The following is a 23,645-nucleotide window of genomic DNA, read 5'->3' as shown; positions in this document are numbered from 1 at the left end:
TATTCAATGAGTCGGATCTGCTCACAACAAAAACTTGTACCAACTTCACTGAACAATTTTTTTGTTATGAGCAGATCCTGCCTCTTGGTTCCTACCTAGCTGCAAAAGTCGTTAGTTGTAGAACATTTTCTCAGGAGTGGGAGGTGGGCCCCGGGAAGAAGGAATGCAAATAGAGGTGTAAAGTGGGTCATGTTGCGGGTTGTGTTGGGTTGGGCTGGTCTATGGGTTGTGAGTGGCACGTGGCCTGCTCCATCGTACTGGCTCATGGATCTAAAACCCTGGGCCTAGCATGGCCCTCATGATCATGTCGGATTTGGCACAGCCCATGGACCATTGTATAGAGCCATATCGGGCTGATCCAAATTCATACCCGCCCATGAATGGCACGACCCGATATACACCTCTAATTTAAATAAAAAAAAAAAAACAATTTTACACTGCACCGGGCATGAGTTTCTGGGCCGGGACCCATTCAAAATTTTGACAAAAATCTCAACCCAAGCTTGCATTAAGTCGCGCCTACACCTACTTTACCCAAACATCGAAGATGGGGATAAAGAAAAGCAGCTATTAGCACAAGGTGGCTGATAGTTAGTAGTTCGTAATCGGTACCAGCTGGTGTCTCCAATTGACTGTCACACAGAAGTGGAAATCAATATTATCATTCTTTTCTATGATTAAACTGAGGTTTAAGGTATCAACCGATATGTATCGGTTTTTTAAGCTATCAGCCGATACGTCCCCATTTTTAGGACTATTAAATTCAAAGTTGTTTACCTAATTCGCTCGTATTCTCTCTCATTAACCCCAATTCTTTCCTATTACATCCTTTCTCATTATCTCTCTTCTCAACTATTCTTACAGTTTCTCAAACTAGATTTGAAGAAGCTACTAAAGCCAATAGCTTCACCAGGAAGTCCATTTGATGATTAAACCAAAGTAGGAGTGTAAACAGATCAAGTTCAAATCAAATCAGGTAATATTTGAATTCGAATCCGATTAAAAATTTTTAATACCCAAATTCGATTTAACATCCGACGGATATTAAAAATTAATATTCAAATATGCAATCTGATTCAAATTAAACCAATTAATTATTTTAAGTAATTAATAAATATATAAAATAAATATTTTATTTATATAAAGTATATAAATATATAAATTAGTTATATAATTTAATTATTACATAAATAAATTATATAAAACATTAAAATATTTCATATGTTATATATAAGAATTAAATGATAGGTGGAATTTGAATATTTGTCAAATCAAATTAGGTTATTCAACCGGTTACATATTCAGATTATCCGAATTCGATTCGATTATATCAAATCTTGAATTCGAAATTGGATTTCCGGATACCGTTGACACCCCTAAACCAAAGCATATTGGAGTTTTCAAGGTTTTTCACCGAACATAAGTTCTAGGCTCTCTATGAGGCCCACCTTGCAATGCCAAAAGCCACTGCATGAAAGCCCTCCCAAATGGGCACTTAAATTCCTTATTCAATTCTTATATTATATCCAATAATCTCAGCAGAAGGGAGATTTGAACTTTGATATATATAAGTTGAGAAACAACAAATTTAGCACCATGCACACTTCACTACTACCATAAAGACTGTAACAATATTAGTTCGAGATTTTAATTTAAATTTTTTTTCTTCTTAATGCATGCCTATAAACAAATTTTAAGAAACAATTAATTATTAAAATTTATATAATTAGAAATGTTAATAATAATTATATTAATTTTCAAAGGATCAACTCAATCCGGTTTACATGCATATCTTAGTTTCTATCATGATTCAACATTTCCCAATTATTTCTTGGTAATTCATACTAACAAAAATTATTTAAGTATATACATTCTGTTATAAATTCATATACCTCATTCATAGTTATCTAAAGCCTAAATTCCATGTCATCGATGCAACTTTTGGGACTTTATAAAAGTTTTCTCATTATATCTATGTATCATATCCTTTTTTTTTTCTCACTATCCATGCATATCCAAAGCTTACCCTGATACATTTCTTAAAATTACATTTTTGTCCGTTGAACCTACTTTGACGAACACTTCACCAAAAGATTGGCATCACTAACAGCGACCTTGCATGTCTTTTTCTTTTCTTTAGTCTCAGTTTGGGAAAGAGTACAAATACATGCAAAATAATAGAAAATACAGTGTTTCTCATTCTGCATATTTGTATTTGTACTCCTTCCAAACTGAGTTTTAGGGTCAATTGATTGGCATCACCAGCGTAACTTTGCACGTCTTTTTTTTTTATTCTTTAGGTAATGGTTGAAGTAGGATTTCTGTAGAGGTGATGATGGGCCAGGCCGAACCCAGTCTGAAATTGAATAGGATCACACCTAGTCTGGGTCTGATACATCATATTTGTAGCGTACAGATAGTTGCAACCAAGGTTCAAAGTATCGATACATATCAACCCGTATCGGCTTTTAAGTACCACTCCGGAAGCTCTCCGATACAATCCTACAGAGGGTGTATCAGAATTCTTACCGGTTCAGGGGATGAAAGAACCTTAAACCGGCCCCTCTGAACAAGTTTTGAAAAAAAAAAAAAAAGTATAAATATTGCCCAATACATCCCTGCTGGCATATTGGACGTATCGATATTTGGAACCTTGGTTGCAACAGAATTCTGTTGCCATGTATACTTGTGATCAGGTAGCTTGACCTGTTATGTGCGCAATTTGTGCTACAGATCTCGTAGCCCATAAAAAAATAAATCTTTAATTAAGAAAATAAAAAATTAATTAGCGGTTAGGGCTGCAATTTGGGCGGGTTCAGCCGTTCAGGTTGAGCATCTGTGAGATACTTACGAAAAAAAAGTAGGTAGTATAGATTTCAGTTTTATTAATGTGTGCATACATACATAGCTTTCAGGTTTATATATATAGGCATGTGTGCATAAACACCTATATATATTTTTTATAGATAGATAGAACTTCATATTAACTAGGTTACCAGTCAGAAATATTACATAATTTGTCCATTAACCAGGGTGAAGGATTGATTACCTTGCCACAACTGTTTAACAGTAAAAGATTTTGCCTTCTGAGCAACAAAATGAACTACTTAGTTAGACAATCTGGATATATGCACAAAACTAACTATATCCAAAAATTGTGCTAAAAAAACTTGATACCATCAACAATATCTAAACATCCCCATGGAATGCAACCAGTTTCTCCAGCAATTGCTTTAATAGGTAACAGGGAGTCTGATTGAGTCTCGAGCCTTTCCCATTCCTGCTTTGAAAAAGAAGGCATTAACCATAGCCAACAGCTCCAACTGAATTATACCTTGAGAAATACGAAACAAATTCCCCTGCAGCCACAGTGAAGACACCAGAATTAGTAAATCAAATAAAACCATGTGATCCTGAAGTATGATTACATATACCTGCATTATATTGAAATTTTATATATTCCTTACTATTGTCATATTCTAACTAAGCAAAAAAAAATATTTTTGAGGAATAGAAGACTTGCTAATATTCTCATTAACTGTAACATTTAGTCTTCCTAACTCCTGAGAAGCCCTTAAAAACAGAGTGTGACGACGAAGAATCCAGTCTGGATTTCTTTTAGTACCCTGAAAAATAATAACATTGCGAGCTTCCCAAATGTATTATAAGACAAGTTAACCATGCAAGAAGCTCCTCTTTATCCAATCCATTGGCTTGCAAATCTAGACTAATCTTAACAAAACCAGTTACCAAATAAAACATTGGTGAACTCTAATTCCCCAAGAAAAAGCAAACAGGACGGCTCTAATAAAATGACAGTCACATAAAATATGATCCAAAAGTTTCCCTTGCTTCTTGACACAGGTCCTATCTACCCTGATGTCCACACCATTAAGCACATCCCCAGTTCCCACTAAGCTTCTGCCAACTCTCCACAAGAAAAATTTAAACCTAGGAGGTATTTTCAATCTCTAACCCTTGATAATACAATGTATTGAAGCCCTTCTACATCACCACTGATTAAAAATAAAACACTTAAGAGAAAATTTCCCATTAGGACTCCCTAACCAAGCAAATCTGTCCATCACTTTTTCTCTCTTTTTTGATAAATAACATCAATTCCATTAAAATAATGAATAGATACAAGAAGATCCCCTTAGAGGCACGAGGAGCAGCCTCTCCAAACAGCAAATACACAAACTACAACAGAGAAAACATGAATGTTGAAATTAAAACAAAAGTTACAATTGTGCCCAGAACAATGTTTCCCTATTTATCCCTTGTTTTGCCAAGACATCAGCAAAAGCATTAGCTGATCTCCCAACCCATTGTACTGTTATAGACATATTTCTTGTCAGCCATTTGAATTTCTTGAACTCTTTTTTGTAGCCCCAAGTGACATCCTCCGGATTATTTAACCAGTCCACCACTGTCTTAGAGTTTCCTTCAATCAGAAGCTGCTCCATGCCCACTTCTTTTGCAAGAAGTATTCCTTGTATTGCAGCTAGCAGTTCTACCCGGATAGAGTTCCCAACTCCTAAAGGGCCAGAGTAGATTAAGACAACCTCTCCAGCCTCATTCCTCAGTACACCTCCTAATGTGGCACGATCCGGGCACTCCTAGCTGGCTGCTGACTGGCTCCTAGTTGGCAACGGACGGCACCTGAGAGGAAGAAGATGAAGGATTCCCGGGGGATTTGCCCGGTGGGAATACTCCGAAGCTTAAGTTAGAATGCTGGGGGAGAAAGCAAAGAATGTAAAGAGGCTAAGAGCGTAGGTCGCGCCGAATCACTAAGTTATCAAGATTAGCTCGAGAACAAGTAAGTTTTTAGATAAGATCTCTGATGTTCGAGAGAGAGCTTCCTTTTAACTAGGGAGCTCTTATATAGGCGTTCTTGTCAAATCGGGCGTAACCGCCACTAGGCTTCTGTCGCAGTCGTTACCTGCCAAGGCTGCGCAGGTGATTGCTACAGGGTACTACCCAATCGGGTGAGCGACACATCCCAAGAGGACAGGCACGCCACCATCTGTCGAGAGACATGGGTGCAGTCTGTTGAACTGGCAGGGACTGCGCCGTCAATCAGGAGACGTGGCGCAGTCTGACAGGTACGGTCTTGTTAGATAAAAGCTTCCTGAAAGCATCACATCGCTTAGCCGCGAGCTACCTTGTAGCAAGCTATCATGTCGCGTAGCGAGCTATCCTGTCACGAGCTATTTTGTAGCGAGCTCCTATGAGTACTTCGAGGTGACCCTTCTCAAGGTTGTCTTTGGGGCAATTTTCCTGCCCAAGTGTTGGAGCGAGCTGGTTATCCTAGCTCGCGAGCTGGGATAAACTTGTCTTGGAGTATTCCCTTTCAGTAGCTTGGGGGACCTCGAGCTCGCGTTGTAGCGAGCTTCCCTTATAGCGAGCTATGGTGTAGCGAGCTGCCCCTACAGCGAGCTATGACGTAGCAAGCTGTCCTGCAGGCTCGTTACCTAGTCGCGGTCAGGTTACGGTGCTGAGTCGTTTGCTCGTGCCGAGTCAGGTCCACGTGTCATTGTCTCAAGCGGTCGGGTCAAATCATCCTCCATCAATTGCCCCCCACTCCTCGGGCTAAGAGTGCTACCTTAGCGTGAGGAGTTCATGAAGTGGGACAGGTGGATTTGACCGAAGTTCAAACTTGATTGACTGATCGCATTAAATGCGTGCGCAGAAGTCAAGAGATTTATGATGCTTCGAATGCCGAGAAACGCGCCAAAGCGGCTCTTAACTCTGGATGTCGTGCAGCCGTCATTACCTCAATCATGGGAGACGTGCAACCAGTCACATCTTGGTTTTAGAAGACACGCGGTCAACTTGACTATGAACCGTTAGATCTGCCTCAATCTGGGCCGTTGGTCTAGGGGCACAATGGATATAAATAGGAGGGACCTCAGGCCTCATTTTCTTTCACGCTAACTTGCTGTCTTCGGATTCTGGGGTCAAGCATCCATCTAGTCTGCCCGAGCTCTTCTGTTCACACCGTTTCATCTTTTCGGTGAGTCATTCATTCTGTCAATCATGTCTGGGTATCCGTACCACGTTTATCCCCGAGACGGTGACCAGGACGACGACACCCCCTCGAGCTCGAAGAGAGCTTGGGAGCAGGCTCCGGAGGCTTGGGAGACCTTCGACGATGTGGCTTCTACCTCTCGAGGCAGAGAACCCGACACCTTCGGTCCCTCCTCTATGACGATGGGGAGGCTCGGATCTCTAGTCCGCCATTTTCACCTTCCCGGGGACCTTATCAACGGTCTCCCCTCTGGTAAATTTCCTTGGGAGCATGGTCCCAATGATATAGTGATTTTCCAGGAACAACTCGAGGCTGGCCTGCGTCTTCCCCTGCACCCCCTAATAGTGGAGGTGTTGAATCATTTTAACGTCACCATTGACCAGCTCCATCCCAACGCCATCCGAAATGTGGTTGGGACCATTTCCTTGTGCTATGAGTATTGCCCCCCCCCCCTTGACCTCGACATTTTTTCTTCCATTCTCTGTATTAAGAATGCCACTCCCGGAGCACCTCCGAAAAGGCGTTCTTATTACTTTTCTCCCCGCCACGGCTTTAAGCTTCTGCACGGCCTGCCGAACAGGGTTCCCGCCCGGAAGTAAGACTATTTTGTGGTCTGTAACCCCGAGGGGTGGCCCTTCCCAACTTCTTGGAGGGGCGTCATCCAGAACCCCGGGGCTGAGTTGGACTCTGAAACTCGGAAAACACTGTTGTCCTGGGCAGCTGTAGGCCTTCTCTATTCAGATTACTTGACCGAGGAGAAGCCCGCGCAAGCTGGCCTGAGTCCGGGTAGGTTGCCTTTTAGGTCGCGTAGTGCCATGTAAATATATCATGTGTATACATACATTTCCTTTTTTACTGGACTAATACCTTGTGGTTTTTTTGGCAGCCATCATGTCTAGTGTTGACGTGCGGTGCCTTCTCTCCAGCAACCAAAAGCGTAAGGCGAAGAGGTCTCATCCCGACCAAACTCCCACTTCTAGGGGCACTGAGTTCGAGTCTGCTGAGCCAGACCTTGTTTCTCCACCGCTTGAAGTTCCACCGGCCCCATCTGAAGGAGGCACCGGAGAGGGTTGCCTCAAGGAGGGCGAGCTCCCGAGGCAAGGGGTAATTCCTGCCCATTCCTCTACCCGCAGTTCCCAGTAGAGAACTGGAAGGGGGTCAATGACTACATCGTGGTTGGGCGGAAGATCCGAAGAGCAATCTGACACGAGGAGGTCGCTAGATGGGGGGAGATGGAGCCCAAGTCGCCTGCCGCGTTTGTCGCCTCCCACTGTGTGCTGGTTAGTCTTTTCCTTTTCTTTTCGTTCCTTCCCTTCTTTTGCCCTTCTCTGACCTTAGTCTCTTGTTGGCAAGTGAACACTGCCATCCACGCCATGGCCCTCCAGACGAATATCCACTCCGGCGACTCTCACAATCAGAGAGTCATCGTTCAGAAGCTCCAGGGCGAGCTCGACCAGGCCCGGGGCGAGCTCCTTCACACTCGCAAGGGGAGCGAGGCCCAGGAGCTGCTCGTTCGTGACCAGGAGACGCAGATCGCCAAGATTTCCGAGAGCGCGCGCTACAAGGAGTCGTCGAGGGTGGCAGCGGAGAGGGAGCTCCTTCGCCAACAGATTCAGGACTTGGAGCCTACACTTCTGGACCGAACTCGAAACTTCGACACCATGGTGGAGGCCGTGCAGGAGAAGGCAGTCTGGGACTTCAAGGACTCCCAGGAGTATCACGACCTCCAAGTGGAGTATGGCTCGAGCTCATACCGCTCCAAATTCAAGCTCTGTCATTGGTTGGTCCGAAAGAAGTTCTCTGGACTCAACCTTGATGGCATCACCAAGAAAGGCTTGGCTCCCGAGACGGTGGACCAGGCGGAGGAGGAAGAGTTTGACTCCCCAGAGGACGAGGACGAGGTGGAGGTGAACTCTGAGGCTGGCGGCTCTGTTTTTTCTGTTCTTCTGACTAATCACTAGTGGATCCCGGGTGCCAGAACCCGGTCTTCAAAGAACTTGGGTGGTTGTGCCCTTTTTTATCCCTTGTTGAACTTTCTCGAGTTGTTTAGCTCGGTTTTTTTTTTTGGAATGGCAATGAAATTTCTCTTTTTCTTCTAAGTATGGTGTGCTCTTTTATTTTTTGCCAAAGCGATCTCATCACTCGAGCTATTAGAGTTGCATACCCGAAGTAGGATTTTTCGGTAATCGTTATCCTGGACTATCCCTTAGCGTTTAAGGCATCTCTATGGTATATTGCGAAGCGATTACCATGTATGCTCGAACTATATGTTTATAGGTTGTACCTTACTTGGTCCAACCAATGTATTGAGACGAGTTATGCTTCGTAGGGTTCAGACCCGAGCTGCTTACGTCTCTGATACTTCATACTTTACCTTCACCACTGAAGTGGCTAAATCTTTCTTGATGCCGAGGTCTTAGTTAGCTCGATGTTTTAGCCCTTAGGTTGAGGGGGTGACTTATAGTCTGCCCTTGAAGTTTGCCCATGCCATAGATGCGACTGGGTCTTATTGCGTCGAGGTCGTGCTAGCTTGGCGTTTTGGCCCTTAATCTCTTGGAGTGACTCATGGTCTACTCAGTAGTTACAGGTAATACTGCCTTAGGTTGACAATATTCCATGCCCGAGGTATTTGTTTCCCTTCAAGGGTTTCGAGCTCGTATGTTCCTTCCCCAAGTACCCGTTTCACTCGGTAGGGTCCTTCCCAATTCGGTCCGAGCTTGCCAACGCTGGGCTCAGGTACCATAACTTTTCGAAGAACCAGGTCGCCGACGCGGAGGTTCGGCTTCTTGACCCTGGCGTTATAGTACCGAGCTACTCTTTGCTGATAAGTTGCGGTCTTGATATATGCGAGGTCCCTTACCTCGTCGAGTAGGTCGAGGTTGGTGCGTAGCTCGTCTTCATTTGCCTTGTCGTCAAATGCTTCCAATCGTAGTGAGGGAACCTCGATTTCAGCTGGGATGACTGCCTTAGTGCTGCAGGTGAGGTTGAAGGGAGTCTCTCCTATGGCAGTCTTCTCTATGGTTCGGTAAGCCCATAGAACACTGGGTAGTTCGTCCGCCCATAGTCCTTTAGCTCAGTCTAACCGTGCCTTCAGTTCGCAGAGGATAGCTCTATTCGTGACTTCTACTTGACCATTTGCTTGAGGGTGTGCGACCGAAGTGAAGTTCTGTCGGATCCCCATGTCTTGGCACCAGTTCTGGAATTTGATGTCCTCGAACTGCTTACCGTTATCAAAAATCAATACCCGAGGTAACCCGAAGCAGCACACTATGTTCTTCCAAAAGAAGTTCTGAACGTTTCGGGTTGTGATCGTTACAAGAGGTTCGGCTTCTACCCACTTGGTGAAATAATCCACTGCTACCACAAGAAACTTCCTCTGGCCTGTTGCTGGTGGAAACGGTCCAAGTATATCGATGCCCCATTGCACGAAAGGCCACGGGCTGGTGAGATACTTGAGATCAGCAGCGGGCTGATGGTGGATATTGGCATGCTTCTGGCACTTGTCACACTTTCTGACGAGCTCAATAGCGTCTGCTTTCATTGTTGGCCAATAGTATCCCTGTCGTAGTGCTTTTTGGGCGAGGGCCCTGCCCCCAAGTTTCCGCTGCACAGGCCCTCATGAGTGTCGCGGAGTACGAGCTCGGCTTCGAAAGGTCGCAAGCAGCGCAAGTAGGGGAGCGTGTAGGATCTTCGGTACAACCGTTCATCTATCATGACGCATTTGGCCACCTGACGCTCTACCCTTCTGGCGGCATTGCGATCTACAGGGAGGGTCCCATGTAGCAGGAAGCTCGCAAGCGAGTCAATCCAGCTCGGCTCTGCTTGAACGACAGAAGCGACCTCCTCTGCACGCCCTGAGAATGCTAGGTCAAGGCAGGTTCTCTATGTACACGGTTCTCATGGTGTTATCACCGGTGCTAACTAACCGGGACAGGGCGTCGGCCTCAGCGTTCTCAGACCTCGGGACTTTCCAAATGAAGTGTGACTGGAAGTTGGGCAGAGCCTCTCTTACATTGGTTAAGTAGGCAATCATAGTCGATTCACGAGCTTCGTATTCTCCTGTGACCTGATTGACCACGAGCTGGGAATCGCTGCAAATGATAATGTGCTTGGCTTTCATTTCTTTGGCTAAAGCTAGCCCGGCTATCAACACTTCGTACTCTGCTTCATTGTTGGATGTCGCGAACTCGAAGCGTAGTGCGTACTCCAGTTTCATGCCACTTGGGTCATGCAGAACTATTTCGGCTCCGCTGCCCTACTGGTTCGAGGAGCCATCTACGTGAAGGATTCAGGGCTCCTCATCCCAGTTCGCGCTTGGCCTAACTAGGAGAGATGTCGCACTGGCTGCTACCTCACGGTGCTCAGACTCACCCGACCTAGGATCTCCGGGCTTGCCCGAACTGGGGGCCTCATGCTCAACCAGCCTGGGGACTTCGGAGCTGAAAGTGCACTCTGCAACGAAGTCTGCTAAGGCTTGGGCCTTGATAGCAGTTTGTGGCTTGTATTGGAGGTCGTACTCGCAAAGCTCAATGGCCCACTTTGTCAGTCAACCAGAGACTTCGGGCTTGAGTAGGACTTGCCTCAGAGGTTTGTTGGTGAGGATGATAACAGTATGAGCTTGAAAGTATGGACGGAGCTTTCGGGCTGCAATAACCAGTGCATACGCCAGTTTTTTTATCTCTGGATATCTTGTTTCTACTCCCTGCAACACTTCACTAACATAGTAGATAGGTCATTGGACCCGATCTACTTCTTTTATTAGTACCGAGCTGACCACTTCGTCACTTGCCGAGAGGTACAGCTATAAAACATCGCCCTCTTCGGGCCGGGTTAAGACCGGTATGCCAGCGAGGTACTTTTTGAGCTCGTCAAACGCAAGCTGACAATCTTGGGTCCATTCAAACCCTTGGCTTTTAATTGCTTTAAAGAAAGGTAGGTAGCGGTCTGCTGACTTGGACATGAAGCGGCTCAGGGCGGCTATTCGGCCATTCAACCTCTGAACCTCCTTCATTTTTCAGGGTGGTCTCATATCTAAGATGGCCTTTATTTTGTCCGAGTTGGCTTCAATGTCGCGCCAGTTTACGATGTATACCAGAAATTTACCCGATGTGACACCAAAGACACTTATTCGGGTTTAGCTTCATATTGAATCTACGCAGGATTTCAAAAACTAAATTCAAGTCTTGTATTAAATCACATGAGAACTGGGTTTTGACGACCATGTCGTCTACATAACATTCTACTTTTTGGCCAATCGATGGCTCGAACAGTTTGTTTACAATTACAAGTCTTTGAAAGGTCCCCGGCATTTTTTAGCCCAAAGGGCATGACCTTGTAGCAGTACAGGTCAAGCTCAGTTATAAAGACAGTCTTTTCTTCATCTGTCGGGTCCATCCTTATCTAGTTGTAGCCCGAATAAGCGTCTAGAAAGCTCAGCAACTCGTGCCCCGAGGTCGTGTCCACTAGACGGTCGATTCTGGGGAGTGGGTCAGTGTATTCGACGCACATGTGCCATTTACCGTTAGCCTTTTTCATCAGAACGGGGTTGGCCACCCAGCTCGGGTAGTGGACTTTCCTGATTAATCGGCTACAAGGAGCTTCCCGACCTCCTCGTCGACTGCCCTCCATCGCTCTGGGGCTAGGTTGCGTTTCTTCTGTCTAACGGGCCTAACTACAGGATCAGTATTAAGTTTATGAGTTATGATGCTAGGGTCTATGTCGGGCATTTCTGCCGCAGACCATGCAAAAACATCAAAATTTTCAAGTAAAAAACGTACTAGTTTAGATCGCAGAGGCTCCTCAATGGAAGCACCGATCTGAAGAGTTCGGGTTGGGTCTTCCGTCGAGGCCGGGATGGAAATGGTCTCTTCTGTGGGCGCAGCTCGCTCCTCGCTCTGCTTCGTAGGTCGCTCCAGCTTGAGGTCATCAGCCACCTTGGCTTTCCCTTTAAAGGTGGCGACGTAGCACTTGCAAGACTCAAGATGGTCACCATGCGCTATCCCGATTCCGTCTGTGGGGAACTTCATGGCCAAGTAGTAGGTGGACACCACAGCCCGTAAGGCATGGGTAATCGGCCGACCTACTATGGCGTTATACGGGGAGGGGGTTGCGACCACTAAGAAATCGTGGTTGAGCCTCACTATGCTAGGCCAAGCGCCAACCTCCACGGGTACTGTAATCCTTCCCAAGGGCCTGACTTCCTCTCTGCTGAAGCCTACCAGGGGAGTGTTCGCGGGCTTTAGGTAGCTCTCCTGGAGTTGTAGTTGGTCGAAGGCTGCTTTGAAGAGAATGTCCGTCGAGCTGCCTGAGTCGACAAGGATGCGCCTGATTTTGAAGTCGTTGATCTTCACCTTTATGACGAGCGCGTCATCATGGGGGTAGTGGACCCTGCGCGCGTCATCTTCTGTGAAGAAGATGGGGTCTTCCAACCTTGGCCGCTTTCGGGGTTCTGCTCTTCCCTGGCAGCTTCGTGAGCTGATGCGCGAGCTACAGCTAAGGTACAACCCGCCACAATCGAGCCTCCAACTATGACGTGGATGGTCCCCCGAACTGGTCTCTCTTCAGGGGGTTGCTTCTGTGGCTGTTCCGCTTGTCTGCTGGACTCAGGAGCATCTCTACTCTGCTCCCCTTGCCGACCTACTTTATTATTATTATTATTACTTTGTACAAAATTTCGCAAATATCCGCGACGGATGAGTTCTATCTCATCGCGGAGATTTTTACAACTTTCAATGTTGATTGTGATCTTTATGAAAGCTACAGTATAGATTTTTATTTCTAACATTAGGGTCCGCTTTCAGTCGAGATGGCCACTTCATGAACGGAGCATCCTTGATCGCCATGAGGATCTCGGCCCGTTTCGCGTTGAAGGGTGTATAGTCCCTTTCTGCTGCTGGAGCTCGGAAAGGCTGATTTGGCTTTGCCCCCCGAGCTTGGTCCTTCTTCTTCCTACTGTCTCCCTGAGATGGGGGCTCTGGTTCCCTCTTCCTTTTTTCAAGGGCCTGCTCGCCCTTCTGGTAGATTTCCTCCTCCATCCCTATGAACCGGTCTGCGAGCTTGAGGAACTCGGTCACGGTCTTGGGTTGATTGACAACTACGTGCCACTTGAACTCTTTGTGGGTGATACCTCGCTTGGCTGCGGTGAGGTGAACTACGGGATCCATGTCGGGTATCTGTAAACAAGCGTCATTGAACCGCATGATGTAACTCCGAATGGACTCCGCTTCCTTTTGAACTATGCCGATGAGGCTTTCCTGAGTTCTCGGGCACCTTTTGCCGGTGACGAAGTGGGAGGTGAAAATTTGCACGAACTGCGCCCAGCTTCTTATCGAACCAGGCGCGAGGTTACGGTACCATGTGCAGGCTACCCCTTTAAAGGTGGTGGAAAAGGCCACGCACATGCAGGATTCACTAGCTCTTGCCAGGTGCATCTGTGACTGGAAGGCGTCCACGTGATCATTTGGATCGAAGGATCCGTTATACTTGTCTAGTGGAGGGAGCTTGAAGTCCCTTAGCAAGGGGACAGCAAGGACTTCTGTAGATAATGGGGAAGAAACTGAGAGGAGAGGGGTAGCTTTCACTTCACCTGAGCATACCTCCTCTTTTCCTTTGAGCTCGGGAGAGACTCGGGTAGCAAATCAACGAGCTCGCCGGCATCTTCATTACTGCTTTGCTGGCTCGGCATTGGTGCTTGATGCTTCAGTGTCGCCGAGCTCGACGGGCTCAGACTGCTGGTGGCGGCTCTGAACCGAAGGGCCCTGCCTACAATCTGCGGCCAGAACCTCGAACGGATTCTCTGAGAGCGGGAGCTCGAACCGCAAAGGCCGAGGCGATACGGGCTTGGTTGGCTGGGAGGCCCCCAACTTACCCTCAAGCTGTGAGGCGGGGGTGGCTGGCCTCTCCTTCTGGCTATGGGAAGAAGCTTGACTCTTGGCGGGATCCTAGGCCTGGGAGGCCTCTCCCCGGCGAGGTCGTTCGCTTCGGCGGGAGGGCTTGATCTGCTTCGTGGTCGGATGCCGAGGGGGAAGCGATGGTTGGGCTTGAGGCAAAGAAGGAAACTGCTATTGATACTGGTACTGGGAAACTTGGCGTAGCACTTGTTGTTGATAGAGTTGGAATTGTTGAAATTGTTGCATTTGAGCTTGCATGGCCCGCATGCACTGCATTAAGTCCTCCAACTGGTTCGGATTGGCCGTTGGGGGCACAATCGAGGGTTCAGCAAAGGTTGCTCCAACTGTGGAAGGGAGTGGAGAGACCACGGGTGCCACAATGAGGGGCACGTTCAAACTGGGGACTCCGTCCACGGAGAGGGGGACGATGAACTGCCCAATACAGGCAGTAGGAAGTTGGGACTGCTCCCCAGAAGCGTTCTGGCTGGCACCACGTCCGGCGTTGCTAGAGGAAGCCATGAATGCTGAGTTTTCAGAAAAGGAAACTGTAAAAGCTTAGAGGAAGGCTTTTTGAAGTGTTTCCCACAGACGGCGCCAAATGATGCAGCACGATCCGAGCACTCCTAGCTGGCTGCTGACTGGCTCCTAGCTAGCAACGGACGGCACCTAAGAAGAAGAAGATGAAGGATTCCTGGGGGATTTGCCCGGCGGGAATACTCCGAAGCTTAAGTTAGAATGCTGGGGGAGAAAGCAAAGAGTGTAAAAAGGCTAAGAGTGTAGGTTGCGCTGGATCACCAAGTTCTCAAGATTAGCTCGCGAGCAAGTAAGTTTTCAGATAGGATCTCTGATGTTCGAGAGAGAGCTTCCCTTTAACTAGGGAGCTCTTATATAGGCGTTGTTGTCAAATCGGGCATAACCGCCATTGGGCTTCTGTCGCAGCCGTTACCTGCCAGGGCTGCGCAGGTGACCGTTGTAGGGTACTACCCAATCGGGTGAGTGACACGTCCCGGAAGGACAGGCACGCCACCATCTGTCAAGAGACGTGGGTGCAGTCTGTTGAACTGGCAGAATTGCGCGGTCGATCAGGAGACATGGCGCAATCTGACAGGTACGGTCTTGTCAGATAGAAGCTTCCTGAAAGCTTCGGGTCGCTTAGCCGCGAGCTATCCTATCACGAGCTACTTTGTAGCGAGCTCCTAGGAGTACTTCGAGGTGACCCTTCTCAAGGTTGGTCTTTGGGGCAGTTTTCCTGCCCAAGTGTTGGAGCGAGCTGGTTATCCTAGCTCGCGAGATGGGATAGACTTGTCTTTGAGTATTCCCTTTCAGTAGCTCGGGGGACCTCGAGCTCGCGTTGTAGCGAGCTCCCCTTATAGCGAGCTATGGTGTAGCGAGCTGCCCCTTTAGCGAGCTGTCTTGCAGGCTCGTTACTTAGCCGCAGTCAAGCTACGGTGCTGAGTCGTTTGCTCGTGCCGAGTCAAGTCCAGGAGTCATTGTCTCAAGAGGTCGGGTCAAATCATCCTCCATCACCTCCCATCCCAAAGGGATCTGGGTTACCCTGGCTACTCCCATCAAAATTCAGCTTCAAAGAACCAAGAGGAGGGGGGCCCCAGCTAGTCACTGCCCTTCCCTTGTAGAAGGAACAGCTTTTGCTACCAACTTCCAATCTTTCCAACAATCAGTAAAAGTAAAATGGTTAAAAATAATTCTAGAGTCTTTAACCAATGTAAAGACCTGGACAAAATGCAGTCCTTTAAGGTTTGACTACTTCTTCACTTTTCTTGGAAGATTCTGGCATTCCTTTCTTCCCATACTGTCCATAACAATGTTGCTCGTGAGCATCTCCACATTTTCCTTCCTCTTTTATGGGGCCAAGAGAAGAAAGAAGGGTTAAAGATTGTGCTTACTTCTACTGGCATATCCCAACTAGACCCAAACAAAGATAGAAGCCAAGCCCAGAGCTCTGCAGTGACACTACAAGATAAAAATAGATGATTACAATCCTCACCATGAGATCTGCAAAGAATGCACCAGTTTGGTGAAATACAACGGACGGGTCTTTTCTTTTGTAGGTTGTCCATCATGTTTACTTTACCATGCCACACTTCCCAACACAAATCCATAATCTTGGGGGGGACCGGCCTACACCAGACTTCTTTGAAAGGGAAACTCTGATGAGAGGGAGATTGGCAAAGGAACTTGAAAAAGGAACCACAAGAAAAAGACCCTTTGGAACTGTGGAAGAACTTTGTGAATTGCTTTCTAAGGTGTGGCTAGGTTAGCCCTCCTTGATGCACCAGCATCCCAACCACTCTATGAACATCCATGAATACTCTTCACTACTTCGTGCCAGAGTCAATCCTGTTCCAAAGGCCATCTCCACAACCACTTCCCTAACAGAGCTGAGTTCTTTTTAAGCACATTCCCGAGCCCTAATCCTCCCTCCTCTTTGCTTCTACCCACAACCCCCCCCCACTTAATTAAATGGTCTTTTTTACCTTCTCTCGGTTCTCACAGAAAATCTCTCATCAATTTTTCCAACTTCTTCGCTTCCCTAGACGGTATCCTAAAGATAGAGAGAGATAATAGGTAGGTAGATTCATGAGGGTAGCTTTTATCAAAGTGATCCTCCCACCCAAAGAGATATAATTTTTCTTCCAAACAGCTAGTCTCTTTTCTAACTTCTCCAAGACTGGGGTCCAGAACCTACTCTCCCTAGGGTTTGCTCCCAACGGAAGCCCTAAGTAAGACAAAGGCCAGGAGGGAATGGAGCACTCAAGAAAGCCCACAATCACCTCAACCTCCTCAAAAACTAAATTTACTCCGGCTATGCAACTTTTTCCTAGATTGATTTTCAAATTAGAGACTCCTTCAAAAACTGTAATCAATTCTTTCAAATTTTCCACCTTCTCACTGAAACCTCCCTCACAGAAGATCATCAAGTCATCTGCAAACTGAAGGTGAGTGACTAGAGTTCGGTTTGTGCCTACTCTCCAACCCCTTATCACATTTTCCCTATCAGCCCTAGTGATAATTCGACTAAACACATCAGCTACCATAGTACAGAGGAAGGGTGAAAGTGGGTCCCCTTGTTTGATTCCCTACTAGCTGGAAAAAAATCCCTCACCACCCAGTTTACTAGGATGGAATAGTGACAAGAGCTAACACAACCAGTCATCCAACTACACTATCTTTCCCCAAACCCACACTTCCTCAAAACCTCTAGTAGGAACTGCCAGTCCACCAAATCATAGGCTTTCTCCATATCAAGCTTACAAACAAAGCCTCTCTACTTGGACCTCTTCATCTCTTCCACACATTCATTGGCAATCAAAATCTGATCAATTATTTGACGCCCTTGGATAAAAGTCCCTTGAGCCTGACTAATAATGGAGGGGAGGATTTCTTTAATCCTTGAAGACAAGACCTTGGCCAGGATTTTATAAATACTAGTCACTAAACTAATTGGCCTAAAATCTTTAGGATGGAGAGCATCAGCTTTCTTTGGAACTAGGGCCAAGAATGTGGAATTAATTCCTCGATTGACTATATGCTTCTCTGCGAACTCATTAAAAACCCCACAAATATCATCTTTTATCACCTCCCAACAATCCTGGTAAAAAGCCATTGTAAAACCATCTGGTCCTAGAGCTTTGGACCTATCCATCAAAAACACCGCCTTCCTAATCTCTTCTTCCTCAAAGTTTCTTTCCAACCACCTAACCTGATCTTCCTCCAACCTTGACCAATCAATCCCTTCAATTTCCCTCCTCTCTTCCAAGGGTCTTCTGTAAATCGATTTGAAATGTTCCACAAAGTTTCTAGCAATATCATCCTGGTTAGTGAATTCCTCCCCCCTACCTCCTAACTTAGACACAAAATTTGTTTCTCCTCCTCCCATTTGCTACATCATGAAAAAACTTAGTATTCCCATCACCTTCCTTAACCCATCTATGCCCCGATTTCTGCCTCCAGCTTATTTCTTTCCTCAGTAGAACCTCTTCTAGGTCCTTCTTCAATTGTCCCCTCAGAACACTCTCCCCCTCCTCCATTCTAGATTGAGCCTCTCTTTCATCCAACTCTTCTATCCTAGAGATTAGATTCACTTTTTGCTCCTCAAGTCTTCCAAAATGTTCCTTATTCCAAACCTTTATTTTGGCTCTTATCCTCTGTAGTTTCTTGTGAAATCTTACCCCTTTCCAATTTGTCCCCCTCAATTCCTCATTCCACCAAAATTTTACTTTATTCACAAAATCCGGGTGGGTTAGCCACATGTTTTCAAACCTAAAGGGTCTAGGTCAACTGATAAAATCTTCCACACCTACTCTTATAGGACGATGATCCAAGGTCACCCTAGGCAAAGCTCTAGACACCAAGTTTCCCCAATAGTTCCCCCAATCAACATTAAAGATAAATCTATCCAACTTCGACCACAAGGGCACTTCCTGTAAGTTAGACCAAGTAAATCGAGCTTGCACTAGTGGGATCTCCTTTAACTCACAATCAGCAATAAAGCTATTAAACTTTCTCATGCTAGTTGTGATGGTTTGTTGGGAGTTATTAGTTTCTTCAAAAAATCTTGTCACATTAAAATCCCCTCCCAAACACCATGGACCTTCCCATAAACCTTGAATTGCATACAGTTCCTCCCACATGTCATTCCTTTCTCTATAATTATTGGGACCATAGACATTAGTTAACACCCAAGTGAAGTCATCCTCTACATTCTTAAATTTGATGGAAACTGAGAATCTCCCTATTAACTCCTCCACTACTTCTACTACATCATCTTTCCAAAGTGTGACAATCCCCCCTGAGGCTCCCCAAGATGGGGCTGAAATCCATCCTACTCCTCTAGACCTCCACACACTCCTCACACATCTTCTATCCAGCCCTGACAACTTTGTTTCTAGCAACATAACAATGTCAGGCCTTTCCCTTTAAAGTAAATCCTTAATCACCCTCCTTTTCCTTGCACTCCCTAAACCCCTAACATTCCAGCTAACTATCCTCATAGGCACAAACCAATAGAACACCCTCAACCTTAAACCACAACTCCTTATTTCAATCCCTTTCTCCGATCTCCTCTACCACTAAACTCTAAATTCCCTTCTATGTCACAAATTAATCTTTCCACCTCTAACCTTTTTTTCTTTTCTTTTTTCATTTTTTCTTCCCTCCTCTTATTGAATGTTTCCACATGTTCACTCCTTTCAGCCCTTGCATCAGCCTGACCCCCCTCACCAAAAACCTCCACTAATGAGGTCTGAAGTTCTCCTCTAACAGGGTCATCCCCTTCCTTTCCCCTACCCATGACCACTTCATTGAACCCATCCATATATTCTTCATTTTGCTTAACTCAAACTCTGTGCAAATCAGTCTCCAAGCTTCATCCAATTCTTTACTCTTTTCTTCAATATTGCCTTCCCCAACTCTCCCTTCTTCCATCTCTAAGCATACTTTTGTCGTACATTCTGGATGGGATGCTGGTACATCTGTTTCAAGCATATTGCACTGGTTAGTATCCACAAATAAACTGACAATCATACCTGATTGGTTAGGGAGAGCATTCGAGAAGCTAGGACTGGATTGTTTGCCAAAGACGACCAAGTCTGGCGTCATTTCCTTACAGAGGAACTTTTGTAAAGTGTCCATGGTAAAGTTAACAGCAACATCTAACTTACTCCCTTGAAGACCCGACTCCAGTACTCCCCTTTCTGGTTCATCCTTATCCAAGTTCAATAGAGAGGGTTGAGTTTTTCCATTTAAATCCCGAGAGCCCTAAGAGATTACATTGACTTCCTTAGTAGAGATGGACGGAGTTGTCCAGCATTTGCAGCGCCTCCTATACTTCTTTCTTCCTTGGAATAGTCTGCAACAGCCACCTCTTCTTCTAAGAACAAAACCTCTGTATGCAAGCTTCCTGTTTCTATCAAGTTTTGTCTTGTGCATGGATCGAGACTACCTAGACTCGAGGATCCATCTGACTCAAAGTCCTCATCACTACTACTTTCTTCTCCAGACCAAACGCCAGATTCTAGCCTTTCTAACACAGACCGCTTGATGCTTCTTGGAAGCCGCCTCTCAAGCGATAGCCGATTCAAGTTCTTCGCTAGAATCCATTGCAGGGAGCAGCTTGAGTGTTGACTCTACCCTCCCTTTCGAGAACGAGCAAAAGAACTCGAGGATGAAAATGATAGACGGCTAACATCGTCTATCAGAGGTTCCCTCCCACTGTTCATGTGTTGCATTAAGTGATCATGTGACCTCCATGTCACATGTGGACTTAAGTAACCATGTGACCTGCCTGTGGTCACGTGTGGACTTAAGTGACCATGTGACCTCCCTATGGTCACGTGTGGACTTAAGTGATCATGTGACCTTGGCTTCTTAGAAATGGGCTCAAAATTGGGCCCAACTGAATAAGATTTTCTCTCCCTTGGCCTAGGAGAAATATGAGGGTCCACAAGCTCAGAATTCTTGTCCGACCCCACCTGAATATTAGGCCCACCATTTCGACTCACCCCTACTTCACCCAGTTTCTTTGTTGGCCCAAAAGCTGGCTTCTTAAAACTTGCCTCTTCTTTACTCCCCTCCCCAACCTTAAAACTTTTCATGGCATTGTTCCCAATCACCTGTGAAAAAGACCCGCTGCATGTCAGAGGGGTTACTTGTGTTTTAAGGCTCTAACTTTCCAAAAAAACCTTGTTTTTATGACTCCCCAAAAGTTGTTGGCCCGTTTTAGTGTAAGACCCAGATTTTTTTTAGACTTCCAATATGCTTCCTCCACGTACAATTGCTTCCTCCACCTATTCTCCTCCCTCCATTCTTGCTTCCTTCCACAAGCTTGCTTCAATGGAGGAAGCCAACCAAACTGACACGAAAACTCCCTCCACTCTAATCTTTTTTTTTTTATCAATAACATAATGTTTTATTAGATTATAAAAATTGAGAAACTTTGAGTACAAGAAAGGGGAGGTAAAATATCTTAACTCCTCCACAACAAGGAACAAGAAGGAAAGCTAAAAAGTGGCCCAAAACAAAGAATCCTTAAGCACCCCTTGCTTGGCTAACCCATCAGCCATGGAATTAGCACTTCTCTTCATCCAACTGTACTTCACCTCTATTCATCACAAAAATTGTACTTCACCTCAATATCCCTACTCAGCCATTTAAATTTTTTCTTTTCATTTTTGTAGCTCCACAAACCATCGTTGTCTTCCTTCAACCACCTAATTACCACCTCCGAGTCCCCTTCAATGATCAAGCACCGAATGTTTAATTCTCTTGCTCTTTTGATTCCTTCCAAAGCTGCTAAAATCTCTGCCCTAAGAGAGTCACCCTCACCAATAGGGCCAAAGAACATAGCAAAAATAATCCCAGCCTCATTTCCGAAAACTCCCCCAATCCTAGAAGGCCAGGATTCCTTAATCTCCACCTTTCTTGGTATATCTTCAAGCCTCACTCCACTGAGAATAATAGCCGTAGAGTGGAGGTCCCCCCAGTAAGCACCATCCAATCTCCCTTCACACATCACTGCAATAGCCTCTACAACTTCTTGCCTCCACAGATGGAATGGCAGCCCTATTATCCTTATCAGAACCCCATCTTCAATCGAGAAGTTCTTGGCATTAGAGAGGGGATTCCATTTGAATGTTGTGACAGTCCCTAGATCAGTCTGGAAATTGACAGCCGAGAGGTCTACTCTGTTCTCCCCAAAATCAACTATAGTTTTACATTTATCAAAGTGAGTCACAATAAACTCATGCTTCAGTTTCAGGTTCAATATTAAATAATCTGCAACTCTCCTCCATTCAACATTCTTCGTCCCTGCCTCAACTATAAATTTGTTCTCCCACTCTTCCTTCTTCGAGTAATAGAAATTTCTTCCCTTCTGTTCTTTATAAATTGTTCAATTACCTGAGGGTCCATCACTTTTCCTTTAAAAATATGATTTGATTGATATCTTTTAAATTACAGAATATAAAAAATTACCTCTGAAGCCTGCCAATTCCATTTCTTTTCCTGCACATCTATTAAACCAGAGACTTCCAATGAAATTTGGTCTGTAGTTGGTGGGCCATTAGGGCATTGCAATACATACCTATAAGTCTTTTATGATTTCAAATTTTAATAATAAAAACAATGGTTAATCAAGCTTTGACCAATTGACCAAGTGAACAATTCGAATGAATTTGCAATTTGACAGTTTGATAGGCCAATTTGTGTTCTCTAAGTGATCAATTGAATGATCGGACAATCCATATCCAAGTCAATAGCACATAGTAAACACTAGATAGGCCTCGTATAGTTGTGCTATGAGATCCTTTCAAGTACATACAGATTATGGCATGAAATGAGTCCAATCTAGGATGAAGTCAACCATAAAATCATATTATTCATGTCAACATGAGAAACAGAAATGAATATGGATCTGCTCTCAGCAGGATTTTTCTCTTTTTTTTTTACTTCATTAGGCTATATGACAGGGGTATCCAGTCACCCATATAGTCATACCCAGAACCATCCAACCCTAGTGAACACAGGATTCAACCCCAAAGTCTCCGTTAAACTAGCCACAGAACTTACCAACTGAGCCTCTTGGCGCACCTTCAAGCTGTATCTTAATATTGGTTTAAGTGTAATGGATCCATAATGCATTCAGAATGGATCCTACATATAAGGGATACAAGATGGAATTCATACCCGGCCTAAATTTTAATGGATTCACTGGTGCGGTTCAGGGCAGGTATCAAGCAGGTCTGGATCTCATAACAACCTGCTCCATTTCATGACCCAGTTGGCCAGTTCAAAAGGCATCACATTTGTAATTGCTACAATACCGGTCACATTTCAATGATGCAGTCATGTAGACTTAAAGACCAATCCATCAATTATGGTAATTCAATCCTTATTCCTGCATTTTTAGGTTCTATACTCCAGGGCTAAACCTATAACTTCGTTAGAAAAATACCATTACTTGCACTGCAGAACAAAATAATTTATTCAGCAATTCTTATAATCTTATTGGGTCCTTACCTCAATCCAAATGGTTTCAGTTATTCAATACAGTAAATACCTTCAGTTACATTATTTGAACAAGAAAGGAGAAAAAATGTCATGAATAGGAACATAAAGATCAAGTAAGAAGGTATAGGAACATGTCATGAAAAAGGGCAGAATGTCACCAGGAAAACAAGTTAAATAAAATAAATTTCTTATTTTTGGAATTCTGTGCATATCTGGAAAGAAATAATTAATAAATTAAATGCAAAATTCAGAGAGGACAGAATCCACAAGAACAGGAATAAATCCAAGATATTTTGCATAGAACCAACAAATTGAGATAGAAACACCAAAATCCTACAAGAAAACACAATGATGAAAAGATCTTGCAAGAAACCCAGAGATTTGTGGGCAAAAGGAAATCATGAACAGTCGTTCAGAAGCACTTATCCCACTTCCAAAATGGTTGTCTTCCAACCAAAGATCAAAGTATCAGTATCGGGTATCATATCAAACAACTTGGATACGAAAACGGATGCACTTTGCAAACACATGGATACAAACAAAAAAATGGAAATGCTTGGATACGCTAGGAAAATGCATACAAATTCCATAAATATATTAATAACACTAAATTTAATGTCAAAATAGCCACAAACAATGTATAAACACGTAGGAAATGTATACTTTAATGATATATATGAAGACATATGTTACAATTA

The 23,645-nt window shown here is 44.9% G+C and overlaps 1 protein-coding gene across 3 annotated transcripts in view; it reads right to left on the bottom strand.

Moving 5' to 3' along the window:
- Positions 1 to 2,844: 2,844 nt before the first annotated feature.
- LOC148853408 (Sterile alpha motif (SAM) domain-containing protein) overlaps positions 2,845 to 23,645 on the bottom strand; it is a 33,169-nt gene continuing 12,368 nt past the window's right edge. For 2 of the 3 annotated variants that reach the window (XR_016094853.1, XM_088941116.1), the window contains exon 2: positions 2,845 to 3,359. The gene's annotated coding sequence lies outside the window, so the exon portion shown is untranslated. The remainder of the gene's footprint in view (positions 3,360 to 23,645) is intronic. The other variant, XR_016094854.1, reaches the window with a different exon arrangement.

Source organism: Nelumbo lutea, chromosome 4 (genome assembly GCF_056320005.1).
Source record: "Nelumbo lutea isolate HS-2025 chromosome 4, American lotus-T2T, whole genome shotgun sequence".
Lineage (NCBI taxonomy): Eukaryota > Viridiplantae > Streptophyta > Magnoliopsida > Proteales > Nelumbonaceae > Nelumbo > Nelumbo lutea.
This window is presented reverse-complemented; position numbering and strand designations above follow the sequence as displayed.